Source organism: Tenrec ecaudatus, chromosome 1, assembly GCF_050624435.1.
Source record: "Tenrec ecaudatus isolate mTenEca1 chromosome 1, mTenEca1.hap1, whole genome shotgun sequence".
NCBI lineage: Eukaryota > Metazoa > Chordata > Mammalia > Afrosoricida > Tenrecidae > Tenrec > Tenrec ecaudatus.
In genome coordinates this window covers 223,565,410-223,582,368 of record NC_134530.1, presented here as the reverse complement: position 1 = coordinate 223,582,368, position 16,959 = coordinate 223,565,410, and the positions used below count along the sequence as shown (strand labels likewise).

The window sequence follows — 16,959 nt, the reverse complement described above, 5'->3', positions numbered from 1 at the left end:
CCAGGTGCCTGCTCTCAGAAAGAGCCCTGTGACCAGGGAGCATGGAGCGACCGCGGGTGACAACCAGGGAAGGCAATTTATGCCACTGACTTCTACATGGGGCCCTGGGGCTTGCAGGGAGGTTGCCCTTGAGGGCTAGCTAAAGGTGGGGTTCCAACAGACCCCAGGGCACCAAGGAAGGAAGCCACAGCTCCACAAGGACCGGGCGCCAAGAAACTCCCGTGGGGCAGTTCTACCCTGTCAACACACAGGGGCGGCAGGAGACGGAAGCAATGGGGTGACCTCTGGGGAGACGAGGTTGGACATGTGAGGAGTGTTGAAATGACAAAGATTGTGTGTGTGTGTGGGGGGGTGCCACCATTTTAAAAAAAGATCAAGAAGCAGGAGGCAGGTGGACTCCAGCACCATCCCTCCCTTCTCACCAGGGAATCGATGCCGGCTCACAAGGACCCTGCAGGACAGGGTAGCACAGCCCCTGTGGGTTTCCAAGACTGTGACTCTTTATGGGAGTAGAAAGCCCGTCTTTCTCCCACAGAAGGGCTGGTGGCTTCAAACTGCTCAACTTGTGGTTAGCAGCCTGACTCATAACCCCTATCTACCAGGACTCCTTTCCCTCCCCCTAGACCACTTTATTAGAATGCTTCTCCACAGGCTGAGGCCAAGGGATGAATGACAACAAGCTTTTCTGCCCCTGGAGGTCCCCCTGGCTTTAAAAAGCCTGTTTGGACCTCTCATCTCTGGGTATTTTTAGGTGGGTAGTATGAGACCTCAAAAGCCCCAAATCCTACTGCCTCATCTTGGTATCCAGGTGTGCATGGGGCTCAAAGGGGCAGTGAGGGACCGACAGCAGTCCCAGGGATGAGCTGGCATTTCTTGCCAAGGCAGACAAATGAGACAGTTGCCCGAGAGCAGCCCGCCCCACTCTCCCAGGGGAGGGCCCAGAGCGTTTCAGCAAGGCCACGGCCGCTCAGGAGAAATGCTCTTTTCCCTGAGATGGGCTAGGTGCATTTCCTCCCCCTCCCCACACTCTCCGGGCCGGCCAGGGAGATGGTTCACCCCCATGACCAGCGCGTGTCCCCTCTGCTCGCTCCAATGTGCTCATGGCCTGTCTCCCTTTTGTCTCCCATCATTCAGAGTTTAATACCACTATCGTTTTGAAAGGAAATATCATACTCTCAACAGAAAAAGGCAAGGGACCCAAAAAAGTAGGTACAACCCCCATGCGGGAATACTTTGCATGTATATTCAGCCTAAGAATAGCTCTTGACACGTACACCAAGGAAGGGCAGCGGGTCCCCACGCGCAGTGGTGGCGGCCGGTCACGGTTTAGAGATGGGCTTAATGCAAGGGTCTGTCTTGCGAGACGATTTCCACATTCTGGCGGAAGATTTAGGGGGACGGGGTCACTCCTGCCGCTTCCTGAACCAGCTGTCCCCCTGCCGCCACTCCCTTTCTCTCCCTGCCTGAGTCTGAATTCACAGACAGTGTTCTGTAAGGTTCTAGGCCCACAGCAAGTGTGGAACGGATGCGGGTCCTGTCCTCTTTTCCTTCCCAGCCAACTCTGGGATCCGATTCCCACCCCCCACCACCCACTGCCCTAATGTGTGAGGCTAACAGGTTTAGAGTCCCTGCTCTGTCACTTGTGTGACCTTGTGGAAGTCACGGGACTGTCCCACACCACCCGGTGGTGTTTACTAGCAATCCCTCTTCCCTGGGTTCTGCAAGCAGTGGGCTATGATTTGAGCTGCTAACCACAAGGTCAGTAGTTCAAGACCAGCAGCCACTCCGTGGGAGAAAGGTGAGACTCTTTTACTCCTGTAAGAGTTGCAGGCTTGGGAACCCACAGGGATAGTTTCCCTCTGTCCTTCAGGGTCACTGGGCATTGGAATGAGTCTGGCTTTGGGAGTACCAGCTATAAGGTTGGCAGTTTATACCTCCTAAAAAGTGCCTTGGGAGGGAGGCCTGGTGATCCGCTTATGAAAGGGCAATAGCCTTGGCAGCCCTGCGGAGCCGTTCTGCCCGGCACACTGGGTGCCAGCGGTCGAAGCTGACTCCACAGCCAATAACAGCCCACAGTGGGGCACTGAGACGTAGGTGAAGCTCTTAGACTCTAGAACATAGCGAGCCCCGAGGCTCAGGAACGGACTCCAGTGATACTGCTGTCTACTGACCTCTGCCATCTCTTTGTGACCTCCTCCTGAGGTCTCAGGAACTCTGTGATCACTGGGTTCTTGGTTCTTCCCCTCTGTCTCCCATTGCCTCTATCTTTCCCTCAGCCATATATGAGCCTGGTGCTTGAGTTCTCCGCCTCCAGCTCCCTTCTCTTCCTGCCTTGCATCTAACCTTGTCTCTGCCATTCACGGAGCGCCTCTGTGTCTCGGCCCCACGTAGACACGACACATCCAGCTACCTTCTGGCACGAAAGCCGCTTTCTTCAACTCCCTTCCCTCTTTCCTGCACCCTACCAGCAAGTGGGTTCCCCGCAAAGATGGGCAGTCCGTATGCATGTATGTATCCTCCTCCCCACAAGGTTTCAGGCTGAGGGGTCCAGGACCAAGCTCATGATCACTCACCTCAGACCTGTACTGGTGGTCTCTCCCCTGCATGGCTCTACTGCCTTCCCCCCGGCCACGCTCCATGCCTCCATGTTTAGCCTCAAAAGCTTACGCCCCACGGCTCCTCACAGCTGCCAAGTCCTATGGGTCTGCTTATGATCTTTAAGACGATGTATCCATCCCCTCCCTCCCCACTAATGCTAGTCTAGCTTGAACCTATGACCCACGTTACCTTTTTTTTTTAATATGCAAAAACCTCCTAACTGGTCTTTATCTCCAATCGTTCCAGTTCCTTAGAATGTGTACTCAGGAATTTAACGCTGTCATCCACTTGCCCGGGGCTTTTGCGTGGGCCTTCCCTGCGTGTAAAACAAGGTGTGGACTTGCTCCGTCATGAAGACACGCCATGCGCCTCTGAGAACCTCAGCCGCCCACATACCCGAGGCTCCCAGAGGCTCGTGCCACTCATGTTTGCTCCCCAGGAGCCTTTGCCTTTCGGCTGTCTGCATCTGGGATCCCTGTCATGCTCCCCGCCTTCTTGCCACACTGAGGTGCCTCGGAAGAAAAGCCTGGCGGTCTGCTTCCAAGAGGCCACACTCATTGGAAGTCCCGACACACATGACATAGGTCGCCCGGAGCCAGAATCGATCCAACAACAGCAGCTTTGTCTTTTTGTTGATGGTGGTGTTTTCCTTGTGCCCCTCTCTTCCTTTAAATGTCTGGTTTCCATCCTGCTTAGTGGATCCTTCATGGCTATCACAGCGTCTCACACATAGGGGACACTGTTGGGTGCTGTGGTGTCAGCTCCCATTCGGAGCGACCCTATCCTATCCACAGCAGAAGGACCCACTGGGCCGGCCGGAGCCAACCTTACAATTGTTAGGGTTGAGCCTGTTGTTGCAGCCCACGGTGTCCCACCTTCCTCCTCCTTCACGGTCCCCCTACTCTACCCCGCAGGAGGTCCTTTGCCAGGGACTGGTCTCCCTGACAACGTGGTCAAAGGATGCCAAGTGAGACAAAGGCTCCTCATCCTCTCTCCTAAGAAGTATTCCCACTGTATTGTTCCCAAGACAGATTTGTTCCTTCCCTGGGTAGGCCGCAGGGGCTTGATGATTGTGTGCGCCGACACCTTAATTCAAAGGCGTCTGTTCATAGAGACATGCATTGCACAGGATAGGAGCCCCAAACTCACCTTGCCAAACCTAGCAGTCCCCACTCCGCCTCACCCCCGCCCGTCCCAGGGACGAGCTGGAGCTCAGAGGGCTCTGTTCTGAGCTGAGAGAAGGGACAAGAAAGGCCGAGGGCAACCTTGGTGTCGCCTTCTGCAGCGCTCGCTTCCCATCACACGCGATCCATATCTGTTGAGGTAATTTTGGTATCTTATCAAATGCTCTTAAAGGACTTTTCAGAAACCTTCCAAATGGCTCATTCAGGGAATTCTTGCCACTCACTCAGTTTGGATTCCACTGAAAAATCTTTTTTTTTTTTTTTTTTGGTATCATACCTACAAAAGACACGTACGGTCAGAGAAGCAACCTGCTTGCTTCAAATGCATCAGGTAGGGCCAGTGCCTTTAATGTTCGCTCGGCAGAAACCCAAAATGAAACCATACCCCTATTTTGAATTGGCCGTCACATTAAATGGTGAGTTCATGAAGGCATAGAACATTTTGATCTGAAGGACATGGCCGAGCCATTTCGATTCTCAGAGGGGCCTCCAGACAGCCGTTCAGCTTTCAATCCTGAAACAAATGCAAGTAAACCTTTCTGTGTTTGCGTGTAAAGAGTGGCAGGCAGCGCGTCTATCGAGAGAGACCCTTACCTGACATGATGGACTTTCATGACTCAGAAGCGGTGTCTGGACCTAAGCGTCATCTCTGGGTACCTGGGGCGGTGGGGCTGGATTTCTTTTGCGAGCACACAGTTTTCTCTAATTTTTGGAGACCCCCCGGGGAATGCAGTCCACACTGAGATCTGGAGTGGAACTATGGGATGGTTCCAGTCTGTCACTCCAGGTCCAGTTGTGAGCTGGAGACCACTTGATGGCACCCAGCCACAACATGGCCACCCCCGGCATGTCGGGAGCTCTCAGGAAGTATCATCCGTGAATGGCTTAACCATCAGACAGAAACCAGCTCACTGCCATCGGGTCAATTCTGACTCCAGGACAGGGTAGGACCGCCCCTGTGGGTTGGTAACTCTTTACAGGAGCAGAAAGCCCCATTGTTCTCCTGCAGAGCGGCTGGTCGTGTCAACCCCAGCCCAACGTGCAGCTCCAGCCCACGCCTCCTGTCATCATACTTAAAAATAAAACAAACCCACTTCCCTTGGGCCCGATCTGATTCATGGCGCCCCATAGGACAGGTAGAACTACCCCTGTGTGTTTCCGAGACAGAAAGCCTCACCTTTCTCCCGAGTGGTTGTTTCCAACTGCTGACCTTGGGGATGGCAGCCCGACAGGTAGCCCCGACACCACCAGGGCTCTGCAATCACACCTCACTGTCAATGCTGTTCAGGTGGAATCTATGTCCCTTTCTCCCAACGCGTGAGTCGGATTGGGGTTTGACTCTCGAGGCAGGATGCTCTACAGCGCCACACTGCATCTCGTGGCAACATCAGGCAGGCACAGCATCTGGCAGGGCACTCATGAAATCGATCATTCAAAGGGGCTGCGGTGGATCATGAAAGAGGGCACTAGCCACAGGAGTACGCTGGGACTGTGGGAGGCAACCCAAGGCCCATGGGCACCCTGGGCCTCGGAGTGTTCCCTGATGGTGAGACGCACACCCCTTTGGGGGGCAGCTGGCCTTAGGGAGGTGAGTGCTCCCCAGTGCTCCTGGCCCCCACCTGGTGCCTGCTTCTCTCCCCCCACACCAAAGGCTCTTTCCTGCCAGTATGGGAGCTCTTTCTGTTCACCGAGGCCTGTGCACCCTCTTCTCAAAAAATGGATTCCATGAGGCGTTTCTCCCAAATGCACTGAGGTCTGGGCCTAGGAATCTGCTTTTTCCCATCATCCTCTACCCTCTGCCCAAGAGCGATCACATCTTGAGGGTAAAAACCCGACTCTTTGAATCCCGTGTGCAATTCAGTGCCAGGCATGGAGTGCAGGGGTCTGGGATTGTGACTCAGTCCCCATTGGCTGAGCTGAAAGGAACCTGGATCCACGTTGAAGGCGGTGATCTTCACTCTGACTTCCTGTTCCGTACCATGTATTGCATCTCTCCAACAAGCCTCGAGGTAGTCTCTCAAGAGACAAGGCCATCATGAGCTGATGGCCCTTCAGTCAATAGTTGCCACAGAGCTTCTGCCCCTGGGTCTCAGAATCCCAGAGAACAACCATTTATCAAACACAGAGGGCCGCACTGGACCTTCTGGAGGAAGATAAGAGATACAGGTGGAGGTGCAGTTCCTGTCCTGAGGACACTTCAACCAACCAGCTCTGGAAATGGAGACTGTGGATATAGAAATTATGAAGTCTATTGTCAGACTGGCTGGGTTCGAATCCCAGCTCCGAGGCTAACTTGGGCCAGACACTTGACCTCAGACACTTGACCTCTCTCTTAGTTTTTCATCTACAAATAAGGATAGCAGTTGTCTCAGCCTCGCAGTGTGTCCTGTGCTAAAACAGTCCCGTAGCATGAGTTAAAATAGGCAAACGAGTAGTGGTGACTTGCAGTCGGAGCTATATGAACTTTGCTGCCATTATTACGATGTAAAGAAACTTTCGATCCTGTGAGCACAAAACAGCAGATATCGTGAAAAGCCACAAATAGAAACTAACTCGTCTGCTTTGAGCTCCTGCTACAGACGGTGATGGACTGAGTGTCTAGCGAGACAGCCACGTAATGTACTAACCAGTCAGCGCTCCGGCCTGCGTGCTCGAAGACTGGGGTGACAAAAGAGGCTGACTGAGCTTTTACAAAGTCACATGCGCCCTACCCATATTTAGGACTTACTCTTCTTGATAGTAGGCATTCTGGTGGCGTAGTGGGCTAAACATTGGGCTGCTAACTGCAAGGTCAGCAGCTCAAAACCACTAGTTGCTCAGAGGGAGACAGACAAGGCTTACTACTCTGGTGAAGAGTAATCATTTTGGAAACCCACAGGGGCGTTTTGACCCTGTCCTATAAGGTCTCTGACATCAAATTGATGGATGCGAGTTTACTTTTGAGTGGTTTCTTAATGTTATTCTTGAATCCTTCTTTCACCTCTCTCTCTCTCTCTCTCTCTCTCTCTCTCTCTCTCTCTCTCTCTATATATATATATATATATATATATATATATATATATATATATATATACATACACACACATATACATGTATATATACATACATACATACATATATATATATATATACCTTATTTTAAAAGAAGCCCAAAATTTACATGAAGTTACAAGAATGGTCCATTGAACTTCCCATAAGAGTTCATTTAGGGAGATTGTCCAGTTGTTAGCTTTCAACCACATTTGCCTTGTCCGTGTGTGTGTGTGCACGCACCTACACCTATACCCCCTACAATGGTCTCTCTCTGAACCATTGGAGCGCACGCTGCAGACCTGAAGCCTCCTCAGCCCTCCAGGACATCTGTCCACTGCCAAGGGACACTTTGCCACGCAGCCACCAATGGTGCTGTTATGGTAAGTTGCCACCGAGCACATCCCTGCTCGAGGCAACACCAAGTGTGCGGAGCAGAACTGAGCTCCATGGGGGTTTCAGGGCTGGGACCTTTTGGCAGAAGATCTCCAGGCCTTTCTTCTGAGGCACTTCTGTGTTCAAACCATTAGTCTTTCAGTTAGTGGAACGCTTAACCAATTTTGCCACCTGGGGACACCACCACCACGTAGCACTACAAACAAAATCACTGTTGCTTCAATGCTGCCGTCCAATATTCACATCCCATTCACATTCTGCCAACGGTACTAGTGCTGGGTTTTTTTCCCCTTTTTCGGTCCAGGGCCAATCGTGAACACATGTGGCGCGTAGCTGTCAGGTCTCTTCATTCGGAAAGAATAGTTTCTCTGTCATTCCTGTCACTCGTGTCCCTGACAGCTTTGTAGGGTGTGGCGCCTTCATCCTGCACAGGGGCCTCAAATTCCCTCAGGGTTTCCCTCTTGAACAGCCTGAGAGGCCACGTCGTCTTGGCAGGAACTCCTCCGGAATGATGCCACACTCCTCCACGCGTCACGTGATGCCATCCCAACCCGCTGCGGACAGTGTCAACAGTAACCGCTGGAAGAAGCTGCTGTCTGTCCAGGTCCCCCTCCACCAAACCCTCGCTTCCCCTTCGATAATTGAATTTTGTGGGGAGAGACTTTGAGATGACACCGACGTGCTCTTAGTCATTAGACCTCACCCATCAATCGGCCTCAGCAGTTACAGGTGACTGATGTCATGGACTGCCATTGTGAGGGTGGCTAAAGGGAGGCTTGCTTCTTGTATTCCTTCTACATTTGTTCGTTGGTATTCTGCTGTAAGGAAGAGGCGCTCTCTCCTGCCATTCAATCGTGATTCATTCCATGATGAATGCTGTGTCCTCTGACATGTCCTCCTTGTTGTCGTGGCATGTCCTCATTTTCTGGCTGGACATAATGTTTCTGCTCCACTGATCCTTTTCCTGGAGCCCTAACCCCCCCAAACCGCAAACTCGCTGCCATCGAGTTAATGCTGACTCACAGTGATCCCCTGTGGGTTTCTAAGACTGTAGCTATTTATGGGAGTAAAAAGTCCAGTCTTGCTCCTGAGGAGCTGCTGCCGGTGGTCTTGAACTGCTGACTATGTGGAGCTCAGCCCAATCCATCACCACTGCACTACCAGGGCTACCCTAGCTTCTTTTAGTGCAGGATGTTATTTAGAAACCAAAATCTGGGCACAGGGTGAGCTCATTGCTAGGGGTGTCAGTAGACAAAGCTAGAGAGCACATGCATGTCCATATGCACACACGTGCATACGTAAGGAGCTTACACAGGAGCTGCTGACAGCAGTTGGAACCAGCAGCTGTTCCGAGGGAGGAAGACCTGGTTTCCCGTAAAAAAATCACCATCTTCAATCCTCACGGGCAGTTCTACCCTGCCCTAAAGGAGCGTTCTGATGGGCATCAACCCCACGACAGTGAGTGTGCATTTGATATTGATACATGCACATTTTATATCTGTGTATTTAAATGTAGAGATGACCAGTTCCTATTGATCTCTCTCTTCTTTTCTAAATCATTTTATTGAGGGACTCTTACAGCTCGTGTAGCATTCCATGCATCGATTGTATCAAGCGCATTTGTACACACGTTGCCAGCATCATTTCCAAAACATTTTCTACTCGAGCTCTTGCTATCAGCTCCTCTTTTCCCTACGCCCTTCCTGACCCTCCCACCCTCGTGAATCCTTGATCAGTTAATTATATATTATTATTTCATCTCTTACAGTTGCCTCCCTTCACCCACATTTCTGTTATCCGTCCGCTTTGGGTTGGCAGGCTATATATCCAACCTTGTGATGGGATCCCCCTTTCTCCCTCTCCCCCTTCCCTGACCATGCCCCTACCCTCCTGGTATTGCTACTCCCACGACTGTCCCTGAGGGTGTAGCGTGCTGATATTTCTAACTGCAGCCAACCTTTCCGTGTCCTTGCCAGTCCTTCGCTCTTCTATGTACCAGTGACTTCTGTGACCACGGGAAACCTGGTTCCCGCCATCTGAGCTCAGCAGAGCTGTGTTTTGCTCGCGTTTCTTATTTACTCAGCGTAGCCCATCCCCAATCACAGAAGGCACCTCCTTCACTATGTACCCCCCCACCCCAATACCTCTCAGCCCTTGGACATGCCTCCCTTCCCTGTCAGCCCCCGCCCCCACCCCCTGCACCAGATATGTCAGCTCAGCCCTACCATCCTTGGGCGTCTAGGCATGCTGCTGGGCCAGCAGGGCCCAGTGATACCCTGGGGGAGGGGAGGGAGGGAAAAGACGCCTCCAGGGCTCTTGCTTCCTGTTCTTAGGTTTGTTTCAATGTCTGCATGGCGACCTGTAATAGGACTTTTTACTCTCTCTGACTTAGTTGCTATCGTCGCTGGCAAGAGATCTTGCCGCCCTCCTTATTAAGACGGCTGAGGCCTGCCCCCATACCTGTTCAAGGAGGACCATTCCCTGAGCGGGAGAAACAGACTCCTATAAAGGCCTCAGGAGGGTTGCTGGTCAGCATCTCTATCTCATTTTCTTAATTGGAAAGCGTCCTTCTTCCCAACTGCAGTTGTGTGTTCCGGTTGGGTGGAAGGGAAGAGTAAGCGGTGTGGTCTGTAAGTACGGAGTGCCCCTTGCGTCTTACCGTGGGCGAGTGCTAATGGGGAGTCAGTGCCATCGTTGGTCAGGGAAGGTCACTGAGCGTTCTTCCTGTCCAAACCCTGACCCTGCGTCCACGTTGTCCCCAGCTCATCTATCCTTGTTGACTGTCTCTCCGTGTAACAGAACCCAGTTTTCGAAATACAAGAGCACCGGGAGGAAACAATGACTCCACACTGTGATCACAGCGCCTCCAGGAAGATCGTGAAGGTAAACCTACTTGCTCTCCCTAAAACTGAAGGGTGAGCAGGCTCTTCCTTCTCCATCGAAAAGAGATGAATTTGTTCATAAAGCTCAGCTTGCCTTTCCCATCACCAGACAGTCTTCAGTGAATCCATACTTTGTTTAATGGGCATAGGTGTGTGTTTCCATACTAGGGAGAGGCGTGTCCTGTTGGCGTGCCCCCCCCCCCCCAATATCAGCACCTCTAGTTATTTATCCCTCGGGGACTTGTGAGCTGAGCGCCAGGTATCACTTCCCACAACTCACAGATGACTTATTACAGAGGAGGAAACAAGCAGAGGGGCCTGTGACTTGCCCAAGGACACACATGAGAGTTTAGAGAAAATGGTGGAACTAGAAGCCCAGTCTCTTCTTCACCTCCCTTCTGTCAAGTTGCCCCAAACTCACAAGAGCGAAAGCAAGCCCGTGCCGTAGAGTGGATTCACCCCCACCCTGCCTGGGTGATCCTCGGGGTGGGGTGGGGGGTTCCCAGGCTCTCATCTTTACGGAGGGAGCTCACTAACCTGCTACTGGGGTCCCACCACCTGGGTTCGAACCGCCAGCCTTCAAGTCCAGCACAGCCTGCTTGTGTCACCCAACAGAAAGAAAAAGCAGCAGGCCCCTGAGCGGTGAAATAGCTCCCCCCAGTGTCCCTTTGCAGGGTTTTGCAGAAAGGCTTCAGATGGCTGTTTGCCTGAAAGAGGGAGGGCGGCTTTGCATTGGGAGCCTGTGGGGGGCCCTTCCTTTCGCGTGAAAGCCTGGATACTGGACCGAGTGCAGCAGTCACACACGCACGGACAGAGACGCAGATGGGTTTGTGGACTCTGGCCAAGTGGAGAGGCAAAAAAAAAAAAAGAGGAAAAATCCAACTGAGAAACCTGATTAAACATTTTGGTATAAAATCTTGTGTGTGTCTGAAACGCAAAACCAAACTCACTGCCATTGAGTCGGTGGATTCTGACTCACGGCGACCCTGTGGGTTTCTTCCAGTTCTTAGGTTTGTTGTCAGGTATGATTTAATCTTTTTCTTTGCTAAAACCATTTCATTGGGGGTTAATACAGATATCGTTCCATAGTTCACATCGAGTGGTATGGTACAATTGCTACCACGGTCTCCAAACAGTCCCTGCCTTCGTGAACTCCTTGACAGCCGCTCCCCTTGCTGCCTGGAAGAGAGCGCACCTTTAAGCTCATGACGGAATCGTCTAAATTGGTGTGGGCACGCACCGTACCGTTTCACACCCACACCCACAGCCGTGAGCCCCATCGTCCTAACCATCCAGCGTGGACCAGTGGTCTGAGGTGGTATTTCACTATGGTTTGAGTTTCTATTTTTCTCATTAGAAGAGCATCTTTTGAATATTTTATTGATCTCGAGTTTCCTTATCTGTGACGGTCCTGTCCATGTGTGTGCCCATGTTCCCCATAGTAGGCTGTTTATGTTTCTCATTTGTTTGTGGGAGCTCTTTACACATTGTGGAGGCCAGTTCTTTGTCCACTGTGTCTATTGCACACATGCTCCAGCATCATGGGGCTTGTGTCTTCATCCTTTTCTTGGCGCCTTTTTTTTTTTTTAAAGCACGCTTTTAAAAAAGTTTCAAAGACAAATGGGTGCATAAGCAAATGTGATGAAGAAAGCTGATGGTGCCCGGCTATCAAAAGATATAGCGTCTGGGATCTTAAAGGCTTGAAGGTAAACAAGCTGCCATCTAGCTCAGAAGCAACAAAGCCCACATAGAAGAAGCACACCAGCCTGTGTGATCATGAGATATCAATGGGATCAGGTATCAGGCATCAAAGAACAAAAAATCATATCATTGTAAATAAAGGTGAGTGGAGACCCAAAGCCCATCTGTAGGCAACTGGACACCCCCTTACAGAAGGGTTGCGGGGAGGACACAAGCCAGTCAGGGTGCAGTATATCACCAATGAAACATACAACTTTCCTCTAGTTCTTAAGTGCTTCTTCCCCACCACTATCATGATCCCAATTCTACCTTGCAAATCTGGCTAGACCGGAGGATGCACACTGGTACAGATAGGAACTGGAAACACAGGAAATCCAGGACAGATGAACCCCTCAGGACCAGGGGTGAGAGTGGTGATACCAGGAGGGTGGAGGGAAGGTAGGGTCGAAAGGGGGAACCGATTACAAGTATCTACATATAACCTCCTCCTCCCTAGGGGATGGACAACAGAAAAGTGGGTGAAGGGTGATGCTGGACAGTGTAAGATATGACAAAATAATAATAATTTATAAATTATCAAATGTTAGTGAAGGAGGGGGAAAATGAGCAGATATCAAGAGTTCAAGTAGAAAAAAATGTTTTGAGAATGATGATGACAACAACTGTACAAATGTGCTCGACACAATGGATGTACCTATGGATTGTGATAAGAGTTGCACGAGCCCCCAATAAAATGATTTTTTAAAAAGTTTCCATGTTGAAATAATTTAAAATGTATAGAAAGTCTCAAAGAACTCCTGAATGCCCTTCACCCAGCCTCCCGGATTAACAACATGTTTGTCACATTTGCTTGATCATGTGATTCATCACTTATCACGTCATGCTTGCTCCAGGAGAGGCAGCAAAAAAGAAGGGCTTAGCCCAGATGGGTTGGCGCAGTGGCTGCCCCACGAAGGGTTCGAGCATCAGAACTTTTTGAGAGTGGCCCAGGAGCGGGTGATGTTTCCTTCCACGCATAGAATCGCTATGAGTCAGAACCGGCTCCCCCGGCACCTAACAACATTTCCCCCACTTGCCCTATTTGGTACTAAATTGCTGACAGAATCTTTTTTTGGTTTTTTATTTTACAATTTAAACGCTTTATTGGACAGTCGCAGCTCATGCCCGTTGATCAAGTGGTCGACCAGACATCGGAGACCTGGCAGCAGCCTCAGGGCAGCCTCCGAGCTTCTCACTCGGGCGCCTACAGAGTGAGCAAGCCCTCACGCAGGGGGCCGCTCACGTTGCAGAGGATGGAGCGGCGTGAGTCGTCCATGAACTCCATGCACACCTGCATATTCTGCCCCTGGGAGCACTTTGGTGACTCTGGCCAGGTGGATGGGCTACACACGGCTGGTGTCCAGATGGCGGAGCGGCGGCGGTCAGGCGCAGAAGACATCAAAACCTTTTATCCCTTCCCCCCAAACTTCATCCCATGTTTTCAAAAGACAGAGCATTCCCTTCTGTAAATACCTACAGTAACAAGGATCAAGACCTTGAACCAGCTAATACAATACTAGGATCTACTCAAGGAGGCCCTGGGCACTGCCCTCCGTGCAGCACTCAGCCCCTTGCCCAGAGGTGGACAGTCGGAATCCATGTGGCAGCTAGGATGAGTGATCAGCTTCCTGAAGGTCACAAGCTTGGAAATCGACAGCCGTTGTGCTCTGCACCCACGGGTCACCGTGTTTCCAGGCTCCCGTCCAGAGACATTGGTTACCTGTCGACCATGTGTGAACCTGCTCAGGAATTCCCTGCTGGGCTCTCACTTTCAGGAATTTGCCTTTCTAGCCCCTTCCCCCCTTTTACCTTCGCTTTTTAGAGTGCATTTTCTGACCATTTGATCGCCTAGACCAGCGGTTCTCAACCTGTGGGCTGCGACCCCTTTGGGGGTTGGTCAAATGACCCTTTCACAGGGTCGCCTGATTCATAACAGTAGCAACATGACAGTGATGAGGTAGTAACGAAAATCATTTTATAGTTGGGGGGAAGTGACCACAACATGAAGAACTGTATGAAAGGGTCGTGGCCTCAGGAAGGTTGAGAACCGCTGCCCTAGACAGACCTCCAGTCCTCACTGTCGGCATTGTTTATTTTGTGAGCCAACCTGCTGTTTAGTAAGATGGTTCAGGACTGGTTTCAGTTCAGGGTCTCTGGATTCTTTCAAGGAAATGGCCTCGGAGAGTCCTCTGGTCTCAAAGCTCAAAATCACCAAACTCCCTGCCATCCAGTCGCAGTGGACTCATAGCGACAGGGTAGAACTGCCGCTGTGGGTTTCCGAACCTGGAACTCTTTCCATAGAGAGTCTGGTCTTTCTACTGGTGGAGAGCGGCTGGTGGTTTCCAACTGCTGCCCTTGCATTTCTCAGGCCTCATCTCGACAGGTCCACGACGTGTAGACATTCTCAGAACTAGAGTTCTGTTGAATGTATTAGTTGGCATGACCTAGTTCCACGAGTAGTCCACGAATAGTGTCCTGAGGTCTTAGAAGCTTGGAAGCAGCTATTTCAAACATAAGGATTGCCCTCTCCTCATAGGAAGCCAAAGAGAACAAGGAAATCCAAAAGGCCAAGAAGAGACTGCTCCACAGGACTAATGGCCCACATGAATAGCCTTCTAGCCCGACACCGGAAACACTAGATCATACTTAGTCCACACTACAGACCAGGCTGACCAGGAACACAGGAAAAGATCCCAGGTAGAATGGGAGAAAAACAGAGAAAATTCAAGTTCTCCCGAAAAGGCCAGACCTACTGGACCGATGCTCCTTAGGGGCAAGAACGGTGACACGTGGTCTCACACTGTGGACATGTCAGGAGAGGACGTCATGCTTGCTAACGTAGAGGGGCAGTGAACAAGAGGAGCCCCTCAACACAGCGAGCGGCTGCAGCAATGCGCTCCGACAGAAGAGTAATGGTGAGAAGGGCGGAGTGTTTCCTTCTGTGGTGCACGGGTCTCTCTGAGCGGAAACTGACTTGAGGACGCCTGACAACAACATTGCACTGATAGGGACGAGAGGGACACCCTGCCCCTGAGCCTTTCACCCCGAGCTACCCTTTGAATTTGCGATGGAAACAATTACTAAAGACCACTTCCAAGCCAAATCACAGATAGACATATAAAATAAACAATGTCACCCCCGAGTAATTTACTGCCTTAAACAGGTGTCTAAGATCAAATGGTCAACGTTTACTGAAAAGGAAAGAGAAGAAGGCTAGGAGGAAAAAGGGAAGCTAGATCAGTAAAAACAGAACACACAGTGGAAATCATGAGGATACTGACACATTGTGAACATTGCAACCAATATCACGGAATGATTTTTATGAAAGTCGCTAGATGCTGTGGAAACTTTCACCTAAAGTACAACAAAAGATATATTTTTTAAATAAGGAATTTGAATCTGTCCCACATCAGCTCCGCTTCTGTTATGGTGCAGATGGAACGGCCAGCCGAGGTAGTCGGGTGCCATTCTGGTCTTCCGGTAGATGAGGCCGTGGCCCATGTAGATGTTGGTCCTTTGGACTAGTTTCTTCTCTGAATCTTTTTCCCCCTTCTTTCTCTGGAGCTCCGAACAAGAAGAGACCCGTAATCACTGTTCCAAGACTATTTTTAAAGATGTTTTATTTTGAGGTAATTTTAGATTCACGGGAGCTTGTAAAGACGGTACAGGAAAGTTTATTGTGCCCTTTACCCAGTGCCACCCAATAGTTTTATCTTACATAAACCGCAGTATGACAGCAAGATCAGATAATTGACTGACACACTGTGTATGGGGTTCTGTGCCACTTTATCATTTGTTAATATCCATATAGCCAGCGCCAAAAATGAAATAAAATTATAGAGCTATTCTATCAACACAACGTCTCGATGTGATCACTTTACAGTCATGGTCTTTATTTCCACCCACCATCCCTTGTAACCACTAATCTGTTTTCCATCTCTAAACGGTATCATTTCAGGTAGAATTTCATTTGTGTTTATTGAGTGCTTTTGAGGTATTTCTGGGTACAGATTTTTAAAAGTAGTTCCTCAAGTAAAAGGAAATAAAGGAAAGAAGTAGGCAGCAAAAGACAATTATAGATGTATAAATATAGGCATATACATATGTAGGTATATTAACTTATAATGATAGGGATATAGGCCTAGCTACATATATTTATGTTAGGTACTAGGGGAGCAGAAGGACATTGGGCCTCTACTAAGTCCTCCCTCAACACAAGAACACTTTGTGCTAAGAAGCTGGCATGCTGTGATGCACACCTTCCCAATAATATTGCTGAAGATCAAATGGGTACATAAGCAAATGTGGTGAAGAAAGCTGATGATGGCCGGCTATTATACCAGCGTGATCAGGAGGTGTCAGTGGGATCAGGTATCAGGCATCATAAGACCCAAAACAAACAACCATTTCAATATAAATAAGGGTGGTTAGAATGGAAACCCAAAGCCCATCTGTAGATGATTGACATCCCCTCACAGAAGGGTCACAAGGAAGAGATGAGTCAGCCAGGGTGCAGTATAGCACCGATGAGATGAAGCACACAGTATTCCTCTAGTTCTTTAATGCATCCCCCCCCATCATGACCCCAGCTCTACCTTACAAATCCAGCCAGACCACCAAAGCATGCACACTGGTACAGATAAGAGCTCTCAACACATGGAATCCAAGACAGATGAACACCCCACCAATAGCAGTGGGAGTATTGGATACCATGAGGGTAGGGGAGATGAGGAATGGGGGGAAAGGGAAAACTGATCACAAGGATCAACATATAACCCTCTTCACCGAGGGGGATGAACAACAGAAACGTGGGTGAAGGGAGACAGTGGACAGTGTAAGATATGAAAATAATAATTTATAATTTATCAAGGAGTTCCCAAGGGTAGGAGGGCGGGAGGGCAAGAGGGAGGGAAAAAGAGAAACTGATACTAAGGGCTCAAGTAGAAAGAGTTTTGAAAATGATGACGGCAACAATGTACAAATGTGCTGAATGCAATTGATGAGGGGAGTGTTATAAGAACCCCCATAAAATGATTTATTTTAAAAAAGGAGTTCCTCTAGGTATTGCACTATTGTTATTTTTAAATCACTTTGGGGGAGGCTCATACAACTCTTATCACAATCCATGC

General features: G+C 49.9%; 1 pseudogene; it reads right to left on the bottom strand.

Annotated features, from left to right (window-relative positions):
* Positions 1 to 13,001: 13,001 nt before the first annotated feature.
* Positions 13,002 to 13,212, bottom strand: LOC142439699 (small ribosomal subunit protein eS28-like; annotated as a pseudogene).
* Between the last annotated feature and the right edge of the window lie 3,747 nt (positions 13,213 to 16,959).